This window comes from Cibotium barometz, chromosome 4, assembly GCF_041138505.1.
Source record: "Cibotium barometz isolate CiBa-2024 chromosome 4, ASM4113850v1, whole genome shotgun sequence".
NCBI classification, from domain to species: domain Eukaryota; kingdom Viridiplantae; phylum Streptophyta; class Polypodiopsida; order Cyatheales; family Cibotiaceae; genus Cibotium; species Cibotium barometz.
In genome coordinates this window covers 61,791,720-61,810,138 of record NC_141049.1, presented here as the reverse complement: position 1 = coordinate 61,810,138, position 18,419 = coordinate 61,791,720, and positions in this window count along the sequence as shown.

The window sequence follows — 18,419 nt, the reverse complement described above, 5'->3', positions numbered from 1 at the left end:
AACAACTAGCTCATTGTCCATGGACAATCTAGGGCCGTCAAATAGTCATCCCTTAGCCCCAAATAGGACACCCACAAGATCTTTTAATCCATTTGAAGCTGACACCATGGGGTTAACACTCAATGTGAGACTCCAATATGTCTACACGAACGCTCAAGGAGCTGAGATCTTTAGGGATCCACAACAACGGTATCTTGTTAAGATCGCAGACTTCTTCTCAGAACTTGATAAAGCACCTCTAGTCAATGACCAGGGTAACATGCACATGGGTGGAGATGGTGTTCGCTACGAAGTCACCTACCATCCATAGAATGTAGACAAATTAGGGGAGCTCTCTAAAAGCGAGTTCTTAGACTTATCAAAGCTTTCCAGAGCAAGGGAGTCTAGAGATGATTGGCTCATTGAGCCGGACATGCTTGGACCATCCAATGCCCAGTCCTCAAAGCCATCCATAGATGATTTACTTCTTGTAGATCTAAAATTGGAAAGGGATAGGAAAGGCAAGAGCAAAATGGATCAGGGGGCTGAGAACCAATGGGAGTTTGTACAACATTCCAGTGACAAAGGTCTTACAGGATGACCCACTTCAAGAGGTCTATAAGGACTCTTTAGAGGGATATTATGCCACAACTAAATTGCCAGAGCTAGATCTTCCTCTAGCACTTGTGGTGGTAGTCGAGAAGCTTGCAGGACACATGAACCGTAAATGGGCCAATGAATACCGAACCTTGGATTGGAAGGAGATTCGGGAGCTCACGTGGAAAGGACAACCATTATTCATGGAAGTGTTCTCAACAAATACAGCTAAACCAGGAGAGACAGTCTTTCTTGGAGAAAATGTTGCTCCTCCCCTACGAGAGTTCACTAGAGAGGGAAAATCAACATCAAAGTGGACCACTGCTAGTAGCCCAAATCAACATCAAAGTGGACCACTGCTAGTAGCCCAACTCTAGCACCAAAATATTATCCTACACCAAAAGTGCGACCACGGGTCACACCACAACAACATTTTTCTCACTATGACAATCGGAGGGTAGGGGAGCCAACTCGGCCTTCCATATATGCACCTCCTGAAATGCGGGTAACAAGATCTTTGGAGGAGGTTGGTGAGGCAGGTAATAGGGGACCCACACCAATTTGGGATGCATGTGGACCATCTTACCAAAGAGAGGAACAATTCCCACTGAGAGTGAGAGGCCGTAGGCCCTATGATGAGTATTCAAGACAAGTAAGGCCATCAACTCTTCAGAAACTGGTAAAGAAGTACGAAGGGTCGGGAGATCCATACGACCATGTAGCAGCATTTAGGCAAGCAGTTCGAGCTGAGCAAGTGGCTGACAAGCATACTCAAATTGAAGGATTTGGTGGGCTCACTCTTGAGGGAAAGGCCCTTGCTTGGTTTTTCAGGCACTAGAGGCTTCAGACAAATCTTCTTTACGAGTTTTGGAAGAGAGATTCATTGCTGCTTTTTCCTTGATGGGGATTCAACATGACACAGTAGCAAACATCTACTCTTTCAAGCAAGGCGAGAATGATAGTGTTAGAGATTGTGTAAATAGGATGAAGCAGTACATTAATCGTTGCCCAGAAGATGAGAAGCCCACCCAGAGTCGCCACCCAGAGTCGATTAATTTCTCTCTTCTTAAAAGGACTCAAAAATTCAACACTGCATACACATCTCTATGCAAAGAAGCATACAAATTTCAATGAGTGTTGCCATGATGCTATGGATTTCACCGATAACTTCAAATTCCAAGATGGTACTGGCCCTGAGGTGAAACCTAGAGATCAGCGGGGTGATGACCAAAGTTCAGGGTCTAGTGCGCTAGTAAATCCAGACCAGATAGCTAACCTAGTACTAAGGAGATTGGGTGCCAGACCTATCGCCCAGCGGGGTGATGACCAAAGTTCAGGGTCTAGTGCGCTAGTAAATCCAGACCAGATAGCTAACCTAGTACTAAGGAGATTGGGTGCCAGACCTATCGCCCACCCATGCAGCCACAACAACAGTAGTAACGAATGAGGAGTGTACTACCTACAGGTCCTCATCTTTGTGGAGCATGTGGCGGTAACCATAAAACCGAAGAATGTAATACCTTTTCTCCTCTAGTCACAAACCAACCCACAAAGAAGTGGTGCCAGGCATGTGCTTGGAACTTTACCCACACCACACACAGGAATGTACTCACATTGCCAGAATGAGGTAGGAGCGTGAGCAGCAAAGGGGTGGAGTGACTCCACAAATGCATCAACAGTATACTAATTTTGAACGTAAGCTACCAATGGCACAAGAGCAAGCACGACCTATTCTTGGAGCTCAACCTCCTGCTCCTGGGACTGCTCCTGTGAGGGTTGTTGACTCTACGACAATTCAAATATGTGTAGAGACTTGGTAAACCCAGGCTATGTGGAGGAGGAATATGCATCATATTCATCCAAGGAAAATCTCTTTGAAAGTCCCGCATGTCATCCAAGCCAAGCACTGGCCACGGGAACAAAATTCTTTAATGTTGCTAGGCAGCTACCAACCTAGGACTCCAGGCCCCTCAGGTCAATGGCAGCAAAGGAAAGTAGAAGCCAAACTAATGGGCCCCTGTTATGAGTGCAGAGAACCCCATTGGGCTCGTGATTGTCCACATCGCTCAAGGCAAGCAGCTCAATCCAATACAACAGTACCACAGTTTCCACCAATTGAAAGATATTGTCTAGGGTGTTGTGTAGAACACTTCCCAAAGGATTGTTTGCTGAAACCACATGAGGAAGGCACCTCTCAACCAAAGGTCTCACTCAACCTTGTAGGGGCAGTTCCATCGCCACCTTCATCTGAGAATTGTTTGCTGAAACCACATGAGGAAGGCACCTCTCAACCAAAGGTCTCACTCAACCTTGTAGGGGCAGTTCCATCGCCACCTTCATCTGAGAATGAGGATGTCGTGCCACCTAGAGTCATGACTAGATCACAGACACGAAATGCCAAAATGCAGACTGATGAGACACCTCGAACTAGGGATGCAAAGGCAAATCTAGTAGACAAGACACTACATTCCAATAGAAAAAAGACCACTAGGAGGAAAAAGAACCGCAACAAGCAAACTAAAAGTGCATCCACTAGTTCTTAAGAAGTCTCTAAACAAAACATGAAGGATCAAACTTTTACATCCCAAGAAGTGCATGAGGAGCATCAACCTCAACCTGGGCCTAGTGCTAAACAAGATGAGGCTAGTACGACCGAGGATAGTTCTGGGGGTTCTGTTTTTGTGGATAAGGTGAATGAGACTCTAGATGCCATCATTGATGCTCATAGAAGTCGCATTGCAGCTTTATCTGAGCTACCCAAGAAGCTTCAAGAATACCCAAATCCTCGTGAGGAGAAGATCAATCTAGCTGTACATCAGCAACTCATTAGGGAAGCTCAATCAATACTTGAGGGACCACCTCCACCTATTCCTCGGGGCCCAACGTCTCTTAAGCCAACATTAGAAACCATACCAGAAGTGTCATCAAGTCGGGAAATGAAAAGTGAGCTCATCTCACAAGCTCATAGCGAGAAGTCTGCACCAATTGACACCCCATTGAAAGAAGGTATTCTGCAACAACCACCTAGCCTTGCCTTCCCATGCAATAATGAAGTTATTGATGCTAACGAGGACATGGCAAATGAGATGTGGGCAGCAGTTCATGAGAAAGTTAATGAGAATATGTCCTCTATTATTTCACCTCCATTCTCTGAGGTAGATTTTACCAGGGGCACAGAAAACAACTCTAGACGCCCAAGCATCCAGGAGGAAGTTCAAACAATTGTTTCTCCTAGAAGTAAGCATACAATGAAAACCTTACCATCATATTTGGGAGAATATGAGAACTGTTCTCAAACCTTGAGGATACCCTCCATGCATAAAAGGTTGACAAAGGAGATGGATATGGGTATCGTGCAAGCTATTTTGTCAGCACCAGTGGCTTGTACCTTACCTTTGCTTGATTTGATAAAGCTTCGACCTGAGTTGTGGAATGATATTGCCACATGTTTATCAGAGCAGGTATTGCTACAAAAGGGTCACCATGAGTGTACTATACACCCTGAGACAAAGCATGTTATGCCAATTCCTATCAACAAAGTAGGAAAATTTTGTGAGGATGATCAGGGAAATGCTACCCTCCCATTAGAAGTGTGAAAAGTAGCTTCAACTGCAATACTTGATAGTGGTGCAGGAGTGGGCATTGTGACAAGGTCCATTTAGGAAAAGTGGGGCAAACCAGCTATTAGGAGTACCAGGATGCGCTTGCAGCTAGCAGATGGAAGCTTAGAACATCCCCTTGGGCTGCTTGAGAACATATTGGTCACCACATGTGGGATTGAATATGAGCACACCTTTGCAGTAGTGGATTTTGGAAAACATCCAAACTATGAAGTGATATTGGGTAGACCATTCATGCGACAATTTCAAATGATTCAAGATTGGGGATACAATTATTTGTACCTCCGACATGATTCTGTCATCACAAGGGTCAACCTAAAGAATCACTCATATCGTGATGTAACAAGGTCTCCAATAGATGAGTTTGATTCTGCTTCATCCGAGGGCTCAAGAGTTACATTGTCAAATGGGTGAGAAGATCTGTGGATGTGTGGAGCCTCATGTAAGGATTTCAACACTGAGAGACTTAAGGGTAATCGTCGAAGTGTATCAGATGAGGCATACATTCCACAACCCTTCCCTGAGCACTTAATTGATCCACTAGAATGGAGTCATGTCCTTGCAACATTATCGACCTGTGCTTTACCTAAGCCAATTCAATTTTGTGACTCAGATGGATATGACATTATTCCTATACGAATGGTACAACCACGTGACCTTCTAGATGATTTGTACTATAGGGATGCATCCACAACAGCTCTGCAGGTAGAGTAAGTCTCAGTGGAGGATTTAACACTCGAATCTACTAATGATGCTGATAAGGAAGATGGATGGGACTCTGATTTTGATAATGATGTGATAATCCCTGAGGAAGAGTTAGGAAAGGCACGCCTACTCTTGAGAGGAAGGCAGGTTCAAGTAGAGATCCCTCGGAGCCGACCTAAGCGTAAATGCTGTAAAAGCCATAAGAGAATCCGTAAACAAGATGAGAGGGAACGACGTGAGAGACTGTAAAAAGAAAAGGAGGAGTTTCAGAATGAACACTCTCGACCACTACCTCATTTCTGAGGAAAGAACGGATATCTATACTATGTCCAAGCACAAGATAGTATCAAAGACCAAGTAAAACGATCAGATGGATTCCAGGCAAGAGAAAAGCTAAAAGCTGTTAGCAAAAATCGCAAAAAAATGAAGAAACAAAAAACAAAACTCAAGTCTAAAACCGATTCAAAAGAGAGTGTCGGAAGTGCCAAGATAACGGTTGAACAAAAAAATCCGATGCAAGATGGCAAAGAAGAGCTCAAAACCACATGGTCTTCAATGAGTGACGACTCAAGTGGACAAGAACAAGGTCTCAATGTTCCCCCCAACTTCACACAGTACACTCTTCAAGATCGGAAGATTGTTCTTCAACAGCCCATGCGACAAAAGCCAAGCATGCCAGGGGTTTCATATGATGGTCCAGAAGATGCAAAAAAGATTGATATTGCTAAGCTAGGAGAAGAGCCTCGCTATGTGTGGATTGCCACAGACCTATCCTTAGATGAGGAGAAGTTATTAATTCAAATAATAAAGGAGTATCGCGATGTTTTTGCTTGGAGTTATAAAGACCTCAAAGGAGTTGATCCAAGCATATGTCAGCATACAATTCCATTGCGAGAGGATGCAAAGCCTTCCAAGCAACGTCCTTATACTTACAATGAGAATTTTGCACGAAAGATAAAGGAAGAAATAGACAAGCTCTTAGAGGCAGAATTTATCTATGAGATTGAACACACTGAATGGGTCTCCCCTATTGTAGTGGTGCCCAAGAAAAATGGAAAACTTCGAGTATGTGTAAACCTCAAGAAGGTAAATGCAGCTACTGTACGTGATCATTACCCACTTCCAATCACGGATCATGTTCTGGAACGAGTTGCAGGGAAAAAGGCATATAGTTTCTTGGATGGATTCTTCGGTTACAATCAAGTATCAATTGATCCAAAGGATCAACACAAGAGAGCCTTTGCTACTGAAGATGGCATCTTTGCCTATCGTGTTATGCCATTTGGTCTAACAAATGCACCAGCAACCTTTCAGCGGTTAATGAGTCATGTATTCAAGGAGTATCTTAGGAAATTTCTTGAGATCTTCATGGATGATTTATGTGTTCACTCACAAGAGCGTGATGATCACATAGAACACCTCAGACTTGTGTTTCAAAAGTGTCAACTTTATCGTATATGCTTGAATCCTGACAGGTGCAAATTCATGGTAAGACAAGGAAAAATCTTGGGCCATATTGTTTCTCGCCAATGGGATTTCAACAGATATGGATAAAATTGATGTCATTGTCTCATTACCTCGGCCTATCAACCCTAAAGGGGTACAAACATTCATGGGACATTGTGGCTATTATCGTCTGAGGAATCCTTTGAAAAGTTGAAGCAAGCATTAGTGACTGCACCCACGGGCACCAGATTTGAACCAAATCTTTCATGTCCATATTGATGCTTCAAACTTTGCAATTGGATGTATTTTGGCTCAATCGGGAGAACATAATAAGGATTTCCCAATCTCATATGCTAGTCGACAGTTGAACAATGCTGAGAAGAATTATACCATAACAGAAAGAGAAGGTTTGTCCATGATATATGCAGTGAAAAAGTTTCGCCATTACCTTTTGGCAAACAAATTCGTATTTTTTGTGGACCATCAAACACTCTTATATTGGTGAATAAGCCTTGTGCAACTGGAAGGATTGTGAGGTGGTTTATCATCCTTCTTGAGTTTGATTTTGAAGTGGCAGTCCAAAAAGGAACAACTTATCTTAGGGCAGATCATTTGTCTCGAATCACCTCTGGCAAAGCTCCTGTGGGTGTGGATGATGATATGTTAGATTCAACACTTTTCCTTGTAGAGACAGCTCCTAAATGGTCTGAATCCATCTTAGAAATTTTGACAAGTGGGCAGATACAACTAGCGGGTCCTAATGTGGACCTATGGCGACCATTCACGTTAATCTCAGGGAGATTATATTGTCAGGGTAATGATGGAGTGTTGAGGCTTATACCTAACCCTGACCAATATGAGGAGATCTTGGAATGGGCACATGCGGGTATCGATGGAATCCATGCATTAGCTACTACTTGTGTGCAACGTATATCTCAGGATGGACAATGGTGGCCTACCATGCATGCGGATGTTGAAAAATTTGTTTGTAAACTGTGCTTCATGTCAAAGTCAATAGCCAATTCATAATGTCACATTATTCCAAATTTCAACTACACCAGGTTGGAGTAAGTATATTGTGGACTATCTTCAGCATGGTCAGACTGATCAAAAAATTCCTAAACATCGAAAGCGTGCTATTGAAGTTGAAGCGGAAAACTATATGCTGATAGAGGGCCAACTCTACAAGAGGGGCAAGGATGGCAATTTACGCATGTGTGTATGTGAAGCTAACTACTTGAAAATCTTGACTCATGCACATGCAGGTGTTGGGGGTGGACATTTTTCGGGCCATACCACAGCTAAGTTGATTAGGTGGTCTGGGCTTTGGTGGCCAACCTTACAAATGGATGCCGAAGAATATGTAAAATGTTGTGACGATTGTCAAAGGACCAAACCTCCCATTACTAAGGATAATATGCCATTGCGGCCTATGTTAAGCACACGTACTTTTGCAAAATGGGGTATTGATTTTGTCGGTCCCATTAAACCTCCTGTAAGATTCCTCCCCCAACCCCTTTTTGATGTCTAGTATCTTCCCTTGTAATCAACCCTCTTCAGAAATATAAAGACCTTGTTGCTAACTATTTTAGCCTAGAGAGAGAGAAATTATTCTAGAGAGAGAATATTCAGATTTTGAATATTTTTAGATAGAAAAATATCTCTTATAATTCAGATGAGTTCCCCTGAAACAGAAATTCAAAAAGAATTTTCCAATGTGCAATTAGAATTAATTGGAAATAGGTATAAAGAACCTTAGTCTACGGGTCTAGATTTTCAAAAAATTTTGGATTATGGTCCAATTAAGGTTCCTATGGGCCAATAGCATCAATCCATGTGTAGGGAGGAGATAAATCCAATTTGTAAAAGAAGATACCCAAAAATGAGTAAATGCTCACATAAGATGAAGAGTTGAAAATGTACAAGGTTTATTAGTAAAAAACTATGAACAATATTAAAAATATGAGATATTTTGGGTATCCAAAAATGAGTAAATGCTCACATAAGATGAAGAGTTGAAAATGTACAAGGTTTATTAGTAAAAAACTATGAGCAATATTAAAATGATTCCATTATGACACATATGTAAGGAAGGGGAGTTCTTTAAAGGAGGTGCATATTTCACATAAGATGAAGAGTTGAAAATGTACAAGGTTTATTAGTAAAAAAAACTATGAGCAATATTAAAATGATTCCATTATGACACATATGTAAGGAAGGGGAGTTCTTTAAAGGAGGTGCATATTTCACATAAGATGAAGAGTTGAAAATGTACAAGATTTATTAGTAAAAAACTATGAGCAATATTAAAATGATTCCATTATGACACATATGTAAGGAAGGGGAGTTCTTTAAAGGAAGTGCATATTTCACATGCTTGAATGAGTTTTAAACTCATAAAAATTGAGAAATTTCATCTCTCCTCTCTCCTCATTCAAGTCTAGTTCCAAAAAGTTAACTTAACCGACCTAAACATGGTCAAATATTGACCAAACTGATTTAGAAAATTTTAGAATCAGTTTGTTTGGTTAGGAGCTCAATTTTTCCTATAAATAGAAGCCTCCCCCTTGTTGAAAAATAGAAAGTGTTTATGCATCGTTACTCTACTCCACCTAAGCCAAGAACTGTGAATTCATTTAATAATTCACTAGTTTTTGGAGCTTCCCTCTTTCTTCAATCCCAATTAGTGGCTCCATCAACATACTTAACCAATTGATTGGTTGGGGGCCTCTACCCGTGAACAAAGAATCAAGCAATTTGTAAGGTAATTAGTGAATATTGATCTTTTCTATAATTTCTCAATGTTTCTCTCTTCTCAACCCCTCTCAAGCTTGAGAAGCTTAATTGGTATGGTTTTTTAAATGCTATTAAAGTTAATTGGTGAATAGTAGTGAAGAGTTACATAATTTAATAAATGCTATTGAAGTTAATTTCCATTTATGTTTAAATTCTAATGGTTTTTATGTAATTTCTCTCTCTCACTCAAGAAATGGTCATACTCATGACCCATTCTCAATCCAAAGCAAGCTTTTCATAAAGCTTTTCCTTAACCCAAGATTAAGCTATGCTTGAGGCCAAATTAATGGCTTTTTTCTATGCTTTTAGTTTATGTATATTGATGATTCAATCCATTATGGATTAATGATCCAATTAGAGATCATTTTAATTATTTTCTTAATGATAAGCTTTATCCCTTAGAAAAATTAAGATTTATCAGTCATAGCAGCAGAGCTGTGGCAAAATTTTTATAAAAATTATGCATAAAATAATTTCATTCAAAGCATAAAAAGAGGACTTCCTACCATATTCTAGGAATTATCATCCTAGATTAATTGAAAGATATTCATTGTAATCATAGAGAAATTGATTTTTATATTATGCATCATTGATTTTCATGCATAGAGCTATGCATAAAAGATTATTATTTTAACATAAAAGTGTTACTTTTATCATATTTGGATTTCATGCATAGAGGTATGCATAAAAGATTATTATTTTAACATAAAAGTGTTACTTTTATTAAATTTTAATTTTCATGCATAGAAGTATGCATAAAGGATAATTTTTTTATATTAAAAGTGTTACTTTTATCATTTTTAATTTTGATGCATAGAAGTATGCATAAAGGAAAAAAATTTTATATTAAAAGTGTTACTCTTATCATTTTTAATTTTCATGCATAGAAGTATGCATAAAGGAAAATTTTTTTATATCAAAAGTGTTACTTTTATCATTTTTAATTTTCATGTATAGAAGTATGCATAAAGGAAAATTTTTTATATCAAAAGTGTTACTTTTATCATATTGGATTTCATGCATAGAGGTATGCATAAAAGTTGATTATTTTATTATAAAAGTGTTACTTTTATCATATTTGGATTTCATGCATAGAAGTATGCATAAAAGATATTCTTTTTATACTAAAAGTGTGATTTTCATCATAAAGGAATTTTATGCATAACTTAGATGCATAAGAGAAATTCTTTTATTCTAAAAGTGTAATTCCTACCAAATTGAATTTATGCATAGGAAGATGCATAAAAGATTGATTCAAAAGTGTCATTCTCATCTAAATTGAATTCATGCATAGGAAGATGCATGAAAGATTGAATTTTAATTCAAAAGTGTCATTTTCATTTAAAATGAATTTATGCATAGGAAGATGCATAAAAGATTGATTTTTACTTGGAAAGTATTAATCTCCTTAAATGGAATTTATGCATAAATAAATGTGTAAAGAAATCTTATATCAAATATAAGAATTCTCTTGTATTCTATAAATAGAAATGAGAGGTGATAGGATGTGATAAGAAGTGTATAAGATGTGATAAGATGTGATAAGATGCTTATGAAATAAGTTAGGAGGTGATAAGATGAATTAAGATGTGTATGGGATGAGATAAGAAGTGTATGTGATAGGATAAGGGTTGTGATAGGGCGAGAATGGATGTGATGTAAAAAATTAGATGTGAAGGCATATGGGGTTATATGAATGGGAATGTGAAAATGGATGTATGTATGTGGATGTGCGGATGTGGAGATGGGAGTGTGGATGTATGAATGTGAAAATGGATGTATGCATGGAGATGTATATGCATAGATGTGAATATGGATGTAGATGCATAGATGTGAATGTGGATGTAGATGTATGCATGAAGATGTATATGCATAGATGTGAATGTGGATGTAGATGTGGATGTATAGATGTGAATGTGAATGTGGATGTATACATGAGGATGTATATGCATAGATGTGAATGTGGATGTATGGATGCGAATGGGAATGTGGATGTGGATGTATGTGAATGTGGATGTAGATGTGGATGTATAGATGTGAATGTGGAATGTGGATGTGGATGTATGTATGTATGTGGATGTAGATGTGGATGTATAGATGTGAATGGGAATGTGGATGTGGATGTGGATGTATGTATGTATGTGGATGTAGATGTGAATGTATGGAAATGTGGATGTGGATGTATGTGAATGTGGATGTAGAAGTGGATGTATAGATGTGAATATATGATATGTAATGTAAAGGAATCTGAAGTGAAGAGATGGAAAATGATGTGATTAGATGAGTACATATATAAATGGATGTGGATAGGGATATGGATGTGGATGTGAATATATGATATGTGATGTGAAGGAATCTGAAGTGAAGAGATGGAAAATGATGTGATTGGATGAGTACATATATAAATGGAATGTGGAATAAGTAATGTGGATTAATGACGGACATAATGTGAAAAAATGAGAGTTAATATAGAAACTGTATTTGTAAACTGTTGTAAACGTTGTTTGTAAATGGCTGTTTTATGTCAAGAATGCTGGGAAAGCATTTTGACCGTCTTGTGATTAAGGTCGTGGAGCCTAACTGATAAAGTTGCAACTGCTGAACAGAGAGTCAATGGAAGACGTCTCGCGTAGCAAGGTCGGCTGAGGTCTTGACCAGCCTCGGTTCGATTAAAATGGTGAGCTTCCGGTACGGTGGATGAGGGACCAAGGAAGCGGCCTATGAGTGAAGCGCTAGGTCACCTGCGAAGGATCCTAGAGGGTGCTGACCATACGGTGCTCGGGCTCTGGGTCGCCCAGGATACCCACGCGTGCGTCGAGGAAGATATTGGAACAAGGAGTAAGAGTTGTTTTGTGAAACCGGGCTTGGATCTGGTTGATTGACCTTGTTGGTCTTCAATGGATGAGTCCATGGCTCTTTATATGGATCTGTTGGTTGATCTTGCTGATCTTCAACGAGAGTCCATCTTGATTTTTATAAGTGATTATATTGCCGAGTATTATGGGCTAGGAACTATTGAAAAGGCCCCTGTGTGGACAGGTGGTGAGTGTTCTAGTTGCCAATGATGCCATAGATACTCTGATGAAGGAATGATGGGAAATTATGAATCAACCGGATAAATTGGAAGATTGTGATCAGTGGTACTATGGTTTCATTAAAGGATTGTTTTAAAGTTAGCCGATGCTAAGAAAAAGGCAATTTCATATTGGGTGTGTAAGTGGTGTGGCTAGTTTTATGTTTGCATGAGGGGGCCTTGGAACTCTTTTCCTTGGTACCCGGGACAAAACCTAACCAAATTCTTAATTGGATCCCATCACTACAGTGGTTGGGCGGTTGGCTAACCCATGGGATTGGATGAGGTTAGGCTGGACTGATGGATCCGTAAATCGAGATTTAATTTCTATTATTACGATAGATGAAGTAAATCCCGGATAGAAATTGTTCTATGGATAGGAATCAACGGTTGTGCCTCTTGATGGGGAAAAAAGCGTTGATCCCAATGATCCAAGTGCAAGTTTCTTCCTTGATTTGACCAAGTACCGTTAAAGGTGCAGTCAGATCAGTTGATCCGTAATGATCTTGACTACGTTAGAGTAAAGAGTTATCCTGGTGGAATCGCCCATGCTTTCCGGGTAAAGGAAGTTTTTTCGGTTTCCGTTTTGGACAAACCGACGGATTAGTGTCTTGTCCGGATATCCGTGGGCGAGGCCCCGAGTGTGAGACCCCTACCCACGCATGATGTGCTATTTCCGCTGCTAGTACTCCGAATCCGTCGCATGGTGGAGACAGGGATCTCACACCTCCAGCTCGTCACACGCATGCCGAATATATTATAGTCGCAACTGACTATTTGACCAAATGGGTAGAGGCAAAGGCGACAGTTAAAAATGATGCCAGAACCACAGCCAAGTTCTTGTATGAGTACGTGTTTACACGCTATGGCTTACCTATTGAGATCGTTAGTGATCAAGGTGTGCACTTTGTGAATGAGGTCATAGAGTTTTTGCTTCAAGAATTTATGGTAATTCACAAGCGTTCTGCACCCTATCATCCCCAGACGAATGGACAAGCTGAGAGTACTAACAAGATTCCATGCACAGCACTCACAAAGATTGTTGAGGGACATAGGACTGATTGGGAGCAAAAGTTGCACTCAGTTCTTTGGGCATATAGGACAGCCTATAAAACATCTGTGGGCACAACCCCATTTAAGCTTGCTTTTGGGCTAGATGCAATTCTTCCCATTGAATTTCTTGTACCTACTCTACGAGTAGCTAAACAATTGGACTGGACTGGACTAGTCATGAGCTTTCACAACGCGTTGATGAATTGGAAAAGCTTGATGAGACCCGCTTATTGGCGGTAATGGGGATGTATGCCGAGAAGAGGATACAAAAGCAATGGTATGATAGAAATGTAACAACTGGCCGATACAAAAGCAATGGTATGATAGAAATGTAACAACTGGCCGATACAAAAGCAATGGTATGATAGAAATGTAACAACTGGCCGATTCAAAAAAGGGGACCTTGTGCTCTTCTACACACTTAAGAAACATAAGCGAAAGCTCAAGAAACGTGGCCTAGGACCGTTTGTGATTAATGAGCTTACTCCAAGTGGTGCAGTGCGTTTAGAGACACTAGAAGGTGAGCAAATGCCTAACTTCATTAATGGAAGTCGTCTCAAGAAATACAATGAACCATTAACTGAAGCCATGCTCCAACAAATGCATGTTGCACAAACACAGAAAGAAGCACATGACTTACTTAAACGTCAGGCTCAAGAAGAGGCTAAAGCTAGAGTTGCAAAAGCCAAGGAGCGTCGCAAAGCTTCTATGTTGGCCTTACAGTTGGCTACTAATGAACCATACGTCGATCCTTTCAATATTCAAGTGTGTCTTCATCTTCATGACACTACCTACTTTGTCTCTGCCTTAATTGACTTTGGTGCAGATTATAATGTTCTCTCGTTTGACACATGGATAACCTTGGGACAACCAACACTTGTGCACATTCCTATTGACTCCTACCGTGCACACAAATTAGGAAGGGGGGAGACATGCAACGCCTACAAAGAGCAAAGAGAAGCAATCTGCACAACATCAGAAATGCATCAATGCAAACGAACAACATCAACGAGCACTACAACAGGTGTATTCAAATCATAATCTTTTGTTCTTTATGTGCTTTTATCTTTTGGATACATTGTTTACATGTTATCTTTTGGATACATTGTTTGCATGTTCACACACACAGTTGACTGGTTTAAGTTTTAAATTAGTTGTTAAAATGTGGTGAGTGATTTCTAGATTCTTAGAGGACTTAGTAGAAGGTATTTCTATTTGAAAACAGTGTAGGATATATACCAACGGAGTATGCCAAGTTCTTATGCTCTCAAGGTATATTAGTTATCCCTAGTGGTAGCTATCTCTTAGGTATGGGCTAGGTGCTAGGATTAATAAAGAAATTTACGAAAAATATGCCCTAAAAAATATATACAAGTGAATCGAGACATGACGTGTCTACAACCATGTGGAATGCTTGGTAGGACCTGAGGTTGTCTTAGCACCTTGGGGCCGATGCCTTGGTTTCCATGGGGTGAACACTGACGTCTAAAAGATTCCGAAAAAGACCTTAAAGGACTCTATCGCCTTGATAGATGTTGGTAGGATTCTGGGGTACATTATGGGCCCTCGAGACCGATGCCCTCATCTTCATGGGGTACTCCTTATGTCAAAAAGAAAGAAGAGGGTCTGTCGCCCTTGAGATACTTAGCGGCCTTTAGATTCTCTTAGCGGAGGTCTCTTGGCCATTGCTTGGGTCTCATTGGGATGGAACCTTCTGTTGCATGACAAACGAAGATCAATGCAAGGATGCAACAAAAAAGACACTTAGGGCTCTTGTAAAGAATTCCAAGTTGTAGATGAATGTGGGAGAGGGCTTGACAATAATCCCACATGGGAACTTTTGGGAGTTCTAGAGTTTTTGTATAAAAGGTGGCCCATTTAAGAGCTAGAGGGAACTCTTTGGTCATTTGGTTGAGAGGCTCATAGAGAGAGCTTGCTCCATAGCTCCTTCTCATGTGCTCTCCCAAAGCTCTCCATTTGGTTGAGAGGCTCATAGAGAGAGCTTGCTCCATAGCTCCTTCTCATGTGCTCCATAGCTCCTTCTCATGTGCTCTCCCAAAGCTCTCCATTTGGTTGAGAGGCTCATAGAGAGAGCTTGCTCCATAGCTCCTTCTCATGTGCTCCATAGCTCCTTCTCATGTGCTCTCCATAGCTCCTTCTCATGTGCTCTCCCAAAGCTCTCCATTTGGTTGAGAGGCTCATAGAGAGAGCTTGCTCCATAGCTCCTTCTCATGTGCTCTCCCAAAGCTCTCCATTTGGTTGAGAGGCTCATAGAGAGAGCTTGCTCCATAGCTCCTTCTCATGTGCTCTCCCAAAGCTCTCCATTTGGTTGAGAGGCTCATAGAGAGAGCTTGCTCCATAGCTCCTTCTCATGTGCTCCATAGCTCCTTCTCATGTGCTCTCCCAAGGCTCTCCATCTCCATTCATGCTTCAATCTTGTACTCTCTATTCTCTACATTTTCAATGATATGAGGTTATGGTCTACACACTTGCTAATCTAGATTTCTTAATGATGTTTTGATGCTAAAATCTGACTTGTAGAGTGCATGTGATGAAGCTTGTGTGCATGAAATGATGTGTAGTTGAGGCTTGTGTGATAGCTCTTTGCATGTTAGATTCTTTGCATAAGTTGCATTTTTATGCTTAAGTGTAGCCTAATCTTGATGCTTAAGTGATAGCTCTTTGCATGTTAGATTCTTTGCATAAGTTGCATTTTTATGCTTAAGTGTAGCCTAATCTTGATGCTTTGATTATGTTAGATTGATTGCTTGAGTGTTAAAGAAGGATTGAGTAGGACTAGAAGTCATTAGTGTATGGTTAACTAATCTTCTCCCATTCGGGATAGCCTCTATACGCTAACCCGGTTGCATTCACGGATTGACAAAGTGTGTGGGTTGGAGTGTAGCCTCCGCTATGCTATGATGTCCCAAACTTATATATATATATATATATATATTTTACCCTACACTAAATGCAACTAAAATGAGTATGTGTGTAACTATCTATCTTTTTTTTTATTTTTTTATTTTTATTTTTTTTTCTAATTACAAAAAAATTTGAATCACGCTAAACAAAACACTAATTATGCACACAATTACAGAAATTTTGAAACAATGCAAGTTACTCTAATTATGCAAAAAAAATTAAAAAAATAAAGAATTACAAAATATGCAAAAAAGTAGACTCCTAAAAAATACTTAATTTATAGAATTTTTTTATTATTTTTTTTAAATTTCTATTTCTTTTCTTTTGTTTTCTACATTATTTGGGATATCATAGCATAGCGGAGGCTACACTCCAACCCACACACTTTGTCAATCCGTGAATGCAACCCGGTTAGTGCATAGAGGCTATCCCGAATGGGAGAAGATTAGTTAACCACACACTAATGACTTCTAGTCCTACTCAATCCTTCTTCAACACTCAAGCAATCAATCTAACATAATCAAAGCATCAAGATTAGGCTACACTTAAGCATAAAAATGCAACTTATGCAAAGAATCTAACATGCAAAGAGCTATCACACAAGCCTCAACTACACATCATTTCATGCACAAGCCTCAACTACACATCATTTCATGCACAAGCTTCATCACATGCACTCTACAAATCAGATTTTAGCATCAAAACATCATTAAGAAATCTAGATTAGCAAGTGTGTAGACCATAACCTCATATCATTGAAAATGTAGAGAATAGAGAGTACAAGATTGAAGCATGAATGGAGATGGAGAGCCTTGGGAGAGCACATGAGAAGGAGCTATGGAGCAAGCTCTCTCTATGAGCCTCTCAACCAAATGACCAAAGAGTTCCCTCTAGCTCTCAAATGGACCACCTTTTATACAAAAACTCTAGAACTCCCAAAAGTTCCCATGTGGGATTATTGTCAAGCCCTCTCCCACATTCATCTACAACTTGGAATTCTTTACAAGAGCCCTAAGTGTCTTTTTTGTTGCATCCTTGCATTGATCTTCATTTGTCACATGCAACACTCCCCCCTTCCTATTTTGCGCACGTCCTCGAGCGCGGTAGGAGCACGAGCTGCAAAAAACAATGGATACAAGTAAAGCCTTTTATTGAAAAAAAGAAAAGAAAAGAAAAGAAAAGAAAAACCAGCAATGATAATTTCACACGTGAGCATACAAGTGCAAGGCTGATTAAAGTTTTAATGAGTACTAAAACGGGTGAGTAAAGACTAGTCAAAGTGAGACTTAAGTGGTAGATAGTGCTATGCAAAGGCAAGTGTGCTTTGTACACCGCCGGTTATGATCTCAGTCTCAATGTCCTACAAGTATTTAAGTTATTCCTAAGTGGCAAACCTACTCCTAAATATGAGCAAAGGTGATTGGAACTCTTTTTCTTTTTTTCTTTTTTTTTTGATGTGTGTGTAGAAGGTGATAAAGATTAAGGTTCCATCCCAAAGAGACCCAAGCAATGGCCAAGAGACCTCCGCCAAGAGAATCTAAAAACCGCTAAGTATCTCAAGGGCGACAGACCCTTGAGATTTCTTTTATGACATAAGGAGTACCCCATGAAGATGAGGGCATCGGTCTCGAGGGCCCATAGTGTACCCCAGAGTCCTACCAACATCTATCAAGGCAATAGATTCCTTGAAGGTCTTTTTTTGAAGCTTTTAGACGTCAGTGTTCACCCCATGGAAACCAAGGCATCGGCCCCAAGGTGCTAAGACACCCCCAGGTCCTACCAAGCATTCCTCATGGTGGCTGTAGACACGTCATGTCTCAATTCACTTTGTATATATATATATATTTTTTAGGGTATATTTTCATAAATTTTTATTACTCCTAGCACCTAGCTCATACCTAAGAGGTAGCTACCACTAGGGATAACTAATATACCTTGAAAGCATAAGAACTTGGCATATTCCATTGGTATATATCCTACACTATCTTTAGATAGAAATATCTTTTACTAAGTCTTCTAAGAATCTAGAATTCACTCACCATATTTTAACAACTAATCAAAAACTTAAACCAGCCAACATTGTGTGAACATGCAAACCATATATCCAAAAGATAAAAGCACATAAAGAACAAAAGATTAAGATTTGAATACACCTGTTGTAGTGCCCGTTGATGTTGTTCGTTTGCATTGATGCATTGCTGATTTTGTGCAGATTGCTCCTCCTC